At 36.6% G+C, this 13,394-nt stretch overlaps 1 protein-coding gene across 17 annotated transcripts in view; it reads right to left on the minus strand.

Moving 5' to 3' along the window:
• Window positions 1-13,394, minus strand: part of LTBP1 (latent transforming growth factor beta binding protein 1) — a 445,837-nt gene that overhangs the window by 322,987 nt on the left and 109,456 nt on the right. For 5 of the 17 annotated variants that reach the window (XM_074011988.1, XM_074011987.1, XM_074011985.1 and 2 more), the window contains exon 1: window positions 10,017-10,204. The exons of the other annotated variants lie outside the window; for them this stretch is intronic. The gene's annotated coding sequence lies outside the window, so the exon portion shown is untranslated. Of the gene's footprint in view, window positions 1-10,016; window positions 10,205-13,394 lie in introns of those variants that run through there. 17 annotated transcript variants of the gene reach the window in all.

A 13,394-nucleotide genomic window follows, 5' to 3' on the forward strand; every position in this document is an offset into this window, starting at 1 on the left:
GGACCATGATGACTGGTGTTAAGAATGCGAGTTTCCGGCAGAGAGAATGTGACACATCGCTGAGTCAAAGGCAGGCCCAGCCCTGGCTGAAAACCTTTGTCAGAACTGGGTTATGCTTTCACTGTAAGAAGTTTAAAAGGAGGGCAATGGTGAAGTCACATCCATGAGTCACTTTCCCACATGCTATGCTCACTTTTCAACAGGATCAACAGACCAAATACCCACAGGGTCTCTCTCAGACTGTGAGCTGTTGAGAGCTCTTCGGGGAATACTGTCTTCCATTCTAAGTCATGAGCACTGTACCCACCCACTCCCTATAAATAACCCAGAGAAATTAAGATTGCACAAATGGTAAAGACAGTAAACATTTGTGGATGAAAATGGGGGCAAGGGAGAACCGAGAGGCAAAAATCGAGACTGCATGATGTTCATTCTTGTTCTCTTCAACTTTGTTTTGTGAGCTGATAACTGGTCTGGATGCAGATTTTTGTGCTAGGAACCTGAGTCTATGAGACTTGAGAATAATCTCGACTGACAACTTCCAGGCTGTGCTGCACACACACCAAGGGTTTCAAGGTCAGCAGGTAACAGTGACCTGCCCCCTGTTCATCCTAGAGATGCCTTAGCAAACAGTAAAAACTTGCGCAGGCAGCTCAGACTTGCTTGTTGACTTCCTAGGAGACAACACTATCCTCCAGACCAAAATGGATCATCAGTGGGAACGAAAAGAATGGGTGCTTCACCTGCAGAAGTTTAGGAACTGAGGGATTAGATATTCCCATGCACAGGAGGAAGAGATGTGGACTACAGGGAGAGGGTGTGGGTATGAATGGAGCAGGGCAGGGAGGGAGGAATCAGTGCACAGAGCCAGGGGTATCTTCCTCCTCAGTCCAAGCTCTCTGAAGTCTGGCTTTGAGTGGGGCCATCGTCTCAGGCTACCAGGGATACCTAACAAGTACAAGGAGAGGAACCAACGGTCGTGTATTTTGCTCAGGCCTCTCCCAGACAACTTAACACAATTTCAGAACAAGAGTAAACTTTAAGTAAGCATAACTTCTGGGGCAAAATAACCTGAGCCCCAAACACAATTTCCTTTCCTACTGTTGGTGTTTGAAATTGACATTTATTGAGGCACAAAAAACATTCATTCTCTGATCTAAATGGTTAGAATAGTTAAACATTGATATGAATCAGGGGTTAGCAAACTTTTTCAATAAAGACCCATATAGTATATACTTTAGTTGTGGGCCAAAAGGCAATATTGAGGGTATCATAGAGGGTGCTTATTGAGAGAAAACAATTTCACACACATTTTTCATTGACAAAATTCAAAACATAATATTAATAACAAAGTATAATTATTTGTATATAAGCCTCCTAATGTGAAGAATGATATTCTTTTGGTAGAGGGATGACAATGTGCTTAATTGGGACTCAAAGTTAGTATTCCTTATGATCAAAATCAACTGCAAATGTTATCAAAATAATAAGAGGACCAGTGGTTGCCAAGGATGAGGGGAGAAGGAAGAATGAATAGGTGGAGCATAGAGGATTTTTAGAGCAGTGAAAATACTCTGTAGGATGCTATAATGGTGGATACATGCCATTATTCATTTGTCCAGACTCACGGAATGTACAACATCAAGAGTCAGCAATATAAACTATGGACTCTGGATGATGATGATGTGTCAATGTAGGTTCATCATTTATAACAAATTACCACTCTGACTCTGATGTGGGAGTGGTAATAGATAACAGAAGAAGCTGTGCACATTTGGGGGCAGGGAGTACATGGGCTATATATCTATTTCCCTTCATTTTGGCTGTGAACCTAAAAATTATCTAAAAAATAATGTTTTTTGTTAAAAAAAAAAAAAAAACTAAACATGCAACTACTACATGACTTAGTAACTGCACTCCTGGGCATTTATTCAAGAGAAATCAAAACATATGTTTACACCCTCCCCCCAATTCACAAAATAAGAATCACAAATGTTACTCTCCTAATGCTAATCTGTAATGAGATTTTACATATTTCATCTTTGAAAATGTCTTTTCACACACCTATTTGTGTATGGAAAAAATACTGCTATCCAGGAGCATATGATTTTATTTAAGCATATTCATTACTTGGATGGCATTTAAAAATTTTTATTATATTCTTCTCTTGATATTCTCCTTTTAGTATGTTGCTACCATTTCGGATTCTTCACTTGCAATTAAAGTTAAGTGGAAGCTCTTCAACTACACAGTTAAACAGATTTTGAATTATAGAAATTTCCTTTCTACTTGCATTGTGGTCCAAAAGCACTGCTGGTACAGCTGTCCCCTGGTATCCATGGGGGATTAGTTCCAGGACCTCCCTCAGATCCCTAATATAAAATGTCATACTATTTGTGTATAATCTATGCATATCCTCTTGTATATTTTAAATAATCTCTAGATTACTCATTACCTAATATAATGTAAATGCTATGTAAATAGTTGTTATACTGTATTGTTTAGAGAATAATGACCAAAAATTGTCTGTGAATGTTCAGCACAGATGCCATTTGTTTCTCCTGGATATGTTTGATTCAAAGTTGGTTGAAATCACAGATGCAGAACTCGTGGATATGGAAGGTCAACAGTACTTAGTTGAGCTAAGAAAATGTATCTGCTACAACTGGTATGGAAACGGAGACATCATTTCTTATTTTAACTTTTGACAACGTAGGAAGTGTATAAAGCATCTTAATATTACTAGTGATTAAAATAATGTTAGGTGGCATCTAAGCAACTCTACTTCAATATTAACTTTCACATATAAGCACTGCTTTGCCTTATAGTTTTATGCTGAATTCATCAACTCTGCAGCTAAAGCTAATTTCCAAAGCCATTCAGTCTTCAATAATAGTAGCTGAAGTCAGTTTATCCTGTTCAGAAAAAAATAAATCTTAGCCCTCAGACAAGGTCTCATTCCATAGCCCAGGGTGGAGGGCAGTGATATGATCATAGCTCACTGCAGCCTCAACCTCCTGGGCTCAAGGAATCCTCCTGCCTCAGCCTCTGGAGTAGCTGGGACTACAGGCACATGCCACTATGCCTGGCTATTTTTTACTGTTATTATTATTTCTGGAAATGGGGTCTCTCTAGTTTGCCCAGGCTGGTCTCGAACTCCTGGACTCAAGCAATCCTCTCATCTCAGCCTCCCAAAGTGCTTACGGCTAAGAAGAGTCTGAAACAATTTTCTTTTCTCTGAACACATTTCTTCAGCTACTGCAATCAAACATGATTTAATTAACTCACCATCAATAAATGGCTTTCCTGACTTGGATAACAAAGGAGTCACTTGGAAATTTCCTTTGTTTGCAGCTGAATTTTCTTTTTTGTGTAAAGAAATTCTGCTATAATGAGATATTTGATTTTACATTTTCTAGTTTTTCACCACTGCATTTATGTGAGTTTAAAATATTGTGATAAGTGATTAGTATGATAATGTCAGCATACTGTATATTCTTTTAACAAAGTTATAGTCTCATTACGTAATAAACACAATGCTTTGCCATCTAATTTATAAACAAAATAATCCATACTCCACTGTGCCTTTAAAGTATGACATTCAAAGTCTACTTTTCTGTTCCTCTGACATCAAGGATTTACACTTTTAAAAAATAAATTGTCACTGAAAGGTAAAACAGATGTCACTAAAAACACTGACAATTTCTAACTGTGGTAACTGTGATTTCTGGTGTGCCAAGCAGCAGTAAAAAGTGATCACAGAGCTATATGCAGTCTCTGCCACAACTCAACTCTGCCATTATAGGAAGAAAGCAGCTATAGACAACATATAAACAAGTGAGCATGGTTGTGATCCAATACAAGTTTACAATACTAGGGCCAAACACCATATAGAAAAAATTAATAGATAAGACTACATAAAAATTTAAAATATTCTGCATAGCAAATACATATAAACAAAAATAAAAGAGAAATATGGAAAATATTGATTATAGGTTAGTAGACAGACAGATATCAGAAAGTTCATAGTATTATATAAAGAGTTCAACAAGAAAAAGATACATGACCTAATAGAAAACTGGCCTAAAAATTGGAGGAAAAAAATGCAAACAGCCATAAACTACTAATATTTAACCTCACTGTTATTTAAAACAGATTATTTTCATCTGTCAGACTGATAAAAAGAAGGACACAGAATGAAACCGAAAATATAAATAATCCTATACTTAGTGAAGCAAATTTTTTCAAAAACTTTTTCATAAATAAAAGACCAGGACCAAATGGCTCACTAGTTAATTCTAACAAACGTTTAAGAAAGATAGAAAACCCATCTTATAAAAACCTTCAAAGTATACAGGAAGAAGAAACACTTCCCAACTTGTTTTTGGAGGCCATCATAATGATGATACCAAACCCTCACAGACCAATATTCCTCATCAACATATATCAAAAAATCCTTTAAAAGCATCCACAAATCAAATTCATAATATATAAAAGGGCTAATACATCCTGACAAAGTAGGATTTTTTTTTTTTTTCTGTAGCGAAACAGGGTGACAAGGTCTTACTCTGTCACCCAGGCTGGAGAGCAGTGACATGATCATCACTGTAACCTCAAACTCCTGAGCTCAAGTAATCCTCCCACATCTGCCTCCCGAGTAGCTTGGGCTACAGGCATGCACCACCACACTCAGCTAATGTTTTTATTTTTTGTAGAGATGGAGTCTCATTGTGTTACCCAGGATGGTCTCAAACTAATGGCCTCAAGTGATCTTCCTGCCTCAGCCTTCCAAAGCTGGGATTACAGGTATAACCACCATGCCTCACCTCAAGTGGAATTTATCCTAGTAATGCAAGGTTGGTTTAACATTTAAAACTTAACTGATTTAATAAACCATACTGACAGAATAAAGGAATAAAAAATAATCGTATTTTTATTGATGATCACACTACATACAGAAAATGCATTTGGCAAATACAACAAGCCTTCATGATAAAAGAAAACACTCAGCAAATTAGTAATATAAGATAATTTCCTCATTTTAGACCCCATTTCTACAATGATTATTTTGTTAATGTGTTATACTGATTGGTAAAATAACATACTTTCACCCTAGAACAAAAGGCAAAGATGACAAAGATGACCACTGTCACCACTCCTGTTCTACATTACACTAGCAGTCCTGGCTAGTACAACAGAGCAAAAGGGGAGAAGTATTAAATATTGGAATGACATAATACTAACTGTATTTGACATGACATGACTAAGAAGAAAATCCCAACAACACAAGTTGGGAAAAAATTACCCATGTGCCTTCTATGTTTCTGCATATCTTTATCAGCTTTTCTTCTGGCCTGTCTTTTCAAGAATGTTTATATAGCACACAGTCTTGGAAAACAGATAGTATCTCCTTCTGTGGCAAAGGAAAGATCTGTTTGCTATTCAGGGAAATGAAAATAACATCTCCCTCTGGCACAAAGATTAGGCAAAGTTGGCTAGCAGCCCCTTTTAAAGAATGCTATTTCCTAAGCTCAGGGTTCCTCAACTGTGACACAAACCTACTACATGAGTAACATCTACCTGAGCTACTGTGCATTACCCCATGAAGCTTAGGGAGTGTGGAGACCCAATCCAAACATGAAGCTCATGCTGCCTGCTATGCCATGAGTAATAAAGTTCTTTATCTCTTATCCAGGATTCTCCTGTCTTCTGTCAGCGTCCATGAAACTGTGGGAGGCTAACTTGTTAGCCTGCAAGCGAGATAAAATCTCAAACCTTTCACAGTTCTTGACAATATAAGTTTGAGGTTACCAGAGTAATGTGTGAATTTTGAAATTTTGCAGGCTGAAAGGTCACTAAATGGAATTAAATGTATTTCTATATATTAGCAGAAAACTCGATTTAAAGTTATATTACATTTATGTAAGTGTAAACAATATACAATATTTAGCGGCTGGGTGCAGTTGCTCATGCCTGTAACCCTAGCACTTTGGGAGGCCGAGGCGGGTAAATCGTGAGGTCAGGAGTTTGAGACCAGCCTGGCCCAACATGGTGACACCCTGTCTCTACTAAAAAAACAAAAATTAGCCAGACATGGTGGTGGGTGCCTGTAGTCTCACCTACTCAGGAGGCTGAGGCAGAAAAGTCACTTGAACCTGGGAGGCAGAGGTTGCAGTGAGTCAAGATCATGAAAAAAAGAATACACAATACTTAGAAATATATTTAACAAAACATGTTCAGAAATATCTATACTGAAAACTATAAAACATACATAAATGTAGAGATATACCATGTTCATAGATTGAAAAAACAAATATTGTTAAGGCATCAACTGTTCCAAAATTGAGCTACGGCAGCAGTTTTCAAACCCTTCATTCTCAGGACTCCTTGAAACTCTTAAAGACAACTGAGGATCCCAAAAAACTTTTAATATTTACATGGTTTATAGCTATCAAAATTCACCAGAGAAGGAATTTAAAATTTAAAAATGTTAAAATATTAATTCATTTAAAATTAACAAGCCCATTAAATGTTAAAATAATTTTTATTTTTCCTAAAATAAAATTTATTAAGATTTGCATTGTTTTACACTTTTGTAAATATCGTTAATGTTTAACATAAAAAGAAAACAGCCTGATTTGCCTATCTGCTTCTGCATTCAATCTGTTGCAATATCACACATTATGTATCCTCTGGAAAACTCCATTGTACTCCTGAGACAATGAGTGTGAAAGCAAATAATGCCTAAGTATTATTATGAAAATAGTTTTCACCAGGTGTTCCAGATTCAAGACAATGCAAATTGTAATCACATCAGACTTTAAAAAAAAAAAGAAGCTGATAAACTAATTCTATAATTCGTACAGCAATATGAAGGGCCTATAAATGTCAAAAACTGCTTTTGAAAATGCAGAACAAAATTGAGGGCTTACCCAATTTGATTTGAAGACTTACTTGTGAAGCTACAGTACTCAAGACAGTGTGGAACAGGAGTCCCCGCTTATCTGTGGTTGGCTTTCTGTTGTTTCAGTTACCCATGGTTTCAGTCTCATAACAGTAAATGGAAATAAACAATTCAGAAGTTTAAAATTCCGGAAATAAACAATTTGTAAGTTTTAAATTCCAGAAGTAAAGAATTCATGATTTAAATTCTGAGTAGTGTGAAATCTGTCCTGCTGTGTCCCACCTGGGACATGACTCATGTCTTCTTCCAGCATATCCACACTGCATATGCTACCCACACATTTGTCACTTAGTAGCTATCTTGGTTATCAGATAGGAAAATCATAGCATAGTGGGTTTTGTACTATACACAGTTTCAGACATCCACGGGGGGTTTTGGAACGTATCGTCTCACAGATAAGGAGGCAATTACTATACTAGCATAAGGATCAACAACAGATCAACAGAATAGCTGGAAACTCCCAAACAGACTCACATATATGATCAACTGATTTTTTGATAAAAGGTGCCAAAGCATTCCAATGGAGAAAAGAAACTCTTTTCAACAAATGATCCTGAACAACTAGATATCAGTATAAAGAAAAAACATGAAGCATCCTGGATTCTCACCTTACAAGTGAACTCAAAGTTAATCCTAGACCTAAACATAGAAGCTAAAACAACAAAGCTCTAGAAGAAATCATAGGAAAATATCTTTATAATTTGAAAGCAGGCAAATCATAGGAAAATATCTTTATAATTTGAAAGCAGGCAAAGATTTATTGAGTGACACACAGAAATCAATAATCATACAAAAACAGATAAATCAGACTGCACCAAAATTAAAAAGTGCTCACCAAAAGACACTGTTAAGAAAACTAACACAGTAACAGGAAAAAATGGTGTGTGTGTGTTTATGAGACAGAGCGATAAAAGATTGGTATCCAGGATATATATTAATAAAAAATTCCAACTCACTAAGAAAAAAAAAGCTGGCCGGGCACGGTGGCTCACGCCTGCAATCCCAGCACTTTGGGAGGCCGAGGCGGGCAGATTACAAGGTCGGGAGATTGGGACCATCCTGGCTGACACAGTGAAACCCCGTCTCTACTAAAAATACAAATAAATTGGCCGGGCGTCGTGGCAGGCACCTGTCGTCCCAGCTTCTCGGGAGGCTGAGTCAGGAGAATGGCGTGAACCCGGGAGGCGGTGGAGCTTGCAGTGAGCAGAGATCGCGCCACTGCACTCCAGCCTGGGCGACAGAGCAAGACTTCGTCTCAAAAAAAAAAAAAAAAAAAAAAAAAAAAAAAGCTGAATAATAAATGAGCAAAAGATTCAAGATTCAATAGACATTTCACAAAGGAGAATATACAGATGGTTAATGTGTACATTAAAAGCTATTCGATATCATTAGTCATCAGGGAAATGCAAATTAAAAACATAATGAGATACCACTACACACTCAGAAGAATGATTAACATGAAGAAGACTGACAATACTATACTGTAAGACCAGATGTGGAGCAACCAGAACTTTCATCCACTCTTAGTAGAAAAGCTAAAATGGTAAACCGGTTTGGAAAAAACATCTGAGAGTTTCTTATAAAACTAACCACATACCTACCTTATACATAGAAATTCTACTCCTTGGTACTTACCCAACAGAATTGAAAGCATATGTCCACAGAAAAACTTTCACAAGAATGATCATGGCAGTTTTATTTATAATAGCCCCAAACTAGAAACACCCCAGGTGTTCATCAACAGATGACTGGACAAACAAATTGCCACATATTTATACAATGGAGTACTACCTAACAATAAAAAGGAATGAACTGCTTATTCTACGACAGTATTAACAAATTCCAAAAATAGTAAAAGTATGTAAAAAGTCTTCTACAAAAGGGTACACATTGTATAATCTCACTTACATGAAGTTTCTAGAACAGTGAAAACTATGGTGAAAAAAATCAGAAGAGTGGTTGTCTCTGGGGTAGGACTGAGAAAACTGATGAGATAACTTAGATACTGGCCAAGGCCTCTACCTTGATAGAGTTTTGGATCACACAAGTATACATTTCTCAAAATTCAAAGGGTGCATGTAAGATTTGTACATTTCAGCACACTGTAAATTTCACCTTAAAAATAACACTATAAGCAAATACTGACCTCCAGTTAATGACATGCATGCTAAAGTGTTTATAGGTAAAAACTTACTCATGATGTGTGCATCTTAGTCTGAAAGGCATTAAGAAAACAGGGTGGATTAATGGATGGACCAGGATCATCAATCCATCTTGTAATATATATTTCTAAGATTTTTAAAACCCACCACATTTGGTTAGAAAAAGGAAGTCTTTCCTAAATATAGACTGAATTATCTTCCATAAACACTTCAGTTGCCTTATCCATAATCATCCCTCAAAGTTAAAGGAATGTGTCCCACCAACTCCAGTTTCTACAATTCAGTAGAAACATCCTTGTTATTGGTCTATGATCTGATATAATCAAATACATGGCTACAATTAGTTTTCAGTTTTGATTCATATAATTGTTTGCAAGAGCTATTTCAGAAAAAAAAATTTATGAAATACAATTTTTTATTTTTGAAAAGGCTGCCAAACAAGAAAATTTCAATCACTATAACACACAAGTTTTTTAAAAATGTAAACCTTGTACTATTTTTTTTGTTTGAAAACCAGTAGCCCTTCTGATCCCCTCATTTTTCTTTGAATAAGAAAATAATTCACGCTCTAGTCACATTGCTATTAAAGACCACAGTTAGCCATGACAAATGCATTTCCTTCCACACACACACACAAATCTGAATTTAAAATTCAGTACAACTAAGAGCATTTAAAAGTTCCCTCCCTACCTCCCTCGCTATCTCACCTACCCACATATATCATACACACACATTCCACACACACACACACCCCCCCAAGATGATTTAAGCAAAGCCCAAATTAAGATATAAACCTAAATGGCAAAATAATTGTACCATTATACTTTGGGATTACATTGTCCTCCATAATAATCAAAAGCCACATGTTACTAAAATCAAAAGAAACTTACCTTGAATGCAAATATCCCTACAGATACGTCAATTATCTGTGTGTATCCTAGGACTCCAGTGAGTATTTTAAAAATAGGGGGAAATTCAAAGGAAAATGGTCCATACCACTACTGTCATTTAGCCTCTCCACATTTATTTCCTCTCAACCCACTTCTAACACAATTTTGGAATCCTAAATTCTCACCCCAGGCTGCAACAGAGTGTAAACTAACTTAAATAATCCCTGGTTTTAGCACTTGAACAGTAGAAGGGTAAAATATGTGGGAGTGAAATGGAGTCTACAGTTTAAAAATAGGTCCATGTACACAGTCCAAGGTCAGCCTCCAAGAGACAAGCTATGAAAAAAATCTCTGACATTGCCTGAACCAACAACGTGTAAAAGAACTTGGATTTCTTATTCCAAACTTCTCTTGGCTATTTTCTTCCTTTAAGGACTGAGTAAAAGGCCAGTCTTCCTGCCAGAGGTCTAGAAATAGCCTGTCTTCCTATTTGCCATAGATGTATCTAAAGTCTAGAAGGCATTTCTCTGTTGTTTTAGGGATGTGTCTGGTTTTTTTCTCAGACATTCATGCCATTTCTCTTTGTCAGCTGAAAAGCTTTTATGCTCAAACTTTCACTTCAGAGTTAGTTTGAAAAGTCTATTACAATTATTTGCTAAATGGAAAAAAGTCTCCCTCTTACAAAGTCATCTTATGATTCCCTTAAATGACATGTATTTGGTATTTGAACATGTATGTATCTGTAACTGAATCTACGCCCCCTGTATTTCCACCTCTTCAGGCCCAGACTTCTTAAACACAAGCCTCTCAAATCCAAAGGCTGAGAGTGTCTGGCTCCATTGTTTTAATCCTATAGCGGTTCTCTGTTTTTTATCCAAATTTTCCAGATCAGCCCTTCCACTGGGCACCACGGACATGGCAAGCCTAAACCAAAAAAGGAGTCTCTTTTAAGGTGTTTGAAATTAGATCCCTAGGCTTGCTAGAAGTTTCCATGTTCGTTCTTTTGATTTATGGGTCTCATTACTGGGGAAGGCTGAAATATCTCTTCTTTTTCTGCCTTAGTGGCTTCAAAGCACTATATGCTTGATTACCCAAGTACATTAAAACTAATTTAAATCATCATCTTAAGCATTATTGTGTTCAACAAACCAGAAAAGACTTTGGAATCCAAAATATATGGTCACATTTTATACTTAATAGGACACAAAGTAGCAAATCCATCAACATAATGGTATATAGCTTTTTATGGGCACAGGCAAAAAACACTTCTTAAATGTTGCATTGCCTACTGCTGCCTTTCAAAGGTGAAATTCACATCATCCTTTTCCTTCCGCTCCTGTAAGACAAACTTAATTAATGAAGATCTGTTGTAAGGATAACTTCAAGTGGCAGTAAGTGTGTATGGCTGTGAAAATAACAAGATAAATGCCCTCATTTGTATAAACCTGAGCTAAAATTATAAGACAGCATCACACATTTTCCAACATGCATGTCATATTCAGCACTTTTTTAGCTTAAATGGCAATGCTTTTCCTCATGCGACATTTATAGTAAGGTACCATTCTCAAAAGAAAAATAAATGCATTGAATTAGTACCAGTGAAACAGAATTTCTGGAATCAAACGAATAATCAAAAAATTTCAGAGAAATTGCTGATCTGTGCTGGAAGCTGTATCAAAATATGAAATTCACTAAAGTATTTTTTAACATGCCATTGAGAGCAGCTATCAATTTAAAACACAAATGTAAGAAAATATGCAAAACTTTATCTTCTTGCAGATTTATCATTATAAATCGGTGACTCCATATCTGGAAAATATTTCAGAATATTCATTCTTGAAAAGAAGAGGGGAAAAAAGGGAAAACAGGAAGACCCAACTGTTTGATTTGGTGGAACGCACTATGTTTAGACATCATTAGATAAGTTTTGGTCCTGGCTTCGATTAGGCAAATCACTTAAACATTGGACGCTTTAGTTTCTCATTTGTAAAACAAAGGAGGTGGGGTAGTATATTTCTAATTTTCTTTTAGCCTCTAAGAACCTATAGTCAATGGTCTTTTGCAAAATTAGTTGAAATAATAATGTAATTAATAATTGAATTTTAATACTAACATAATTCTATTATTCCATGTTTATTACTTTTATAAATATTAATGAATTTCTGTATACTTCATTATAGTTATTATTAGTCTACAAGAGTTTTAGAAACGCCATGAAATGCTTCTCATTAACTGTTCAATGGCCTGGAACGAATTGAGAAGTCCCAGTTTATCTCAGGCCAAAGTAATTGGAAACCAAAGACAGAAACACTCCTAGGTTTCTTACTTTTATGAATAAGGAGAGCACAGAGAATTTTTAAGACAGTGATAATACTCGTTATGATACTATAATGATAGATAGATGTCATTATACGTATGTCCAAACCCACAGAATGTATAAAACCAAGGGTGAACCCTAGGACTTTGGGGAATCATGATGCGTCAATGTAGGTTCATCATTTGTAGCAAATGTACCACTCTGGTAGGGGACGTTGATAATGGGAGAAGCTACACCTATGGGAGGGGAAGAGAGGTTGGAGGGGCCAGCGTATATAGGAAGTCTGTACCTTCCTCTCCAATTTTGCTGTGAACCTAAAACTGCCCTTAAAAATGGAAATGTTTTAGGCCAGGCGCAGTGGCTTACGCCTGTAATCCCAGCACTTTGGGATGCCGAGGCAGGCAGATCACTTGAAGTCAGGAGTTCAAGACCCAGCCTGACCAACATAGTGAAACCTCGTCTCTATTAAAAATGCAAAAATTAGCTGGGTGTGGTGGTATGCACCCGTAATACTACTCGGGAGGCTAAGGCAGGAGAATCGCTTACACCCAGGAGGCAGAGGTTGCAGTGAGCTGAGATCACACCAGTGCACTCCAGCCTGGGCGACAGAGCGAGACTCCATCTCAAAAAAAAAAAGTCTTTTTAAAAAACTATATTTTGATCTGGGAGTCAACCCGAAAGAGCTTACAATGACTAAAGGTGGAACAATTTGAGCAAGAAAATAATAACATAACCTGAAGAATAAAACAAATGAGGCTAAGGTACTATAACTAAATGATTAAATAAACACATGGGTAAAAAGTGACAAATCCTCCATACAGAAAACTTACAAATAGTATATGAAGATACATTCCCTTCTAGAGGTAGAGCTTAATTCTCTTCCAAGTGTGTGCTTAGTGACTTGCTTCCAAAGAAAAGAATATGGAAAGGGAAAATGGTAATTTTACAATGGAAAAAGCTGGTAGACACCACCTTAACTACGTGGTCAAGATTAATATCACCAGTGATAAGTCATGTTGACACAATATAACCCCCCACACAATGTGATGAGAAGGGCACTC

Source organism: Macaca fascicularis, chromosome 13 (genome assembly GCF_037993035.2).
Source record: "Macaca fascicularis isolate 582-1 chromosome 13, T2T-MFA8v1.1".
NCBI lineage: Eukaryota > Metazoa > Chordata > Mammalia > Primates > Cercopithecidae > Macaca > Macaca fascicularis.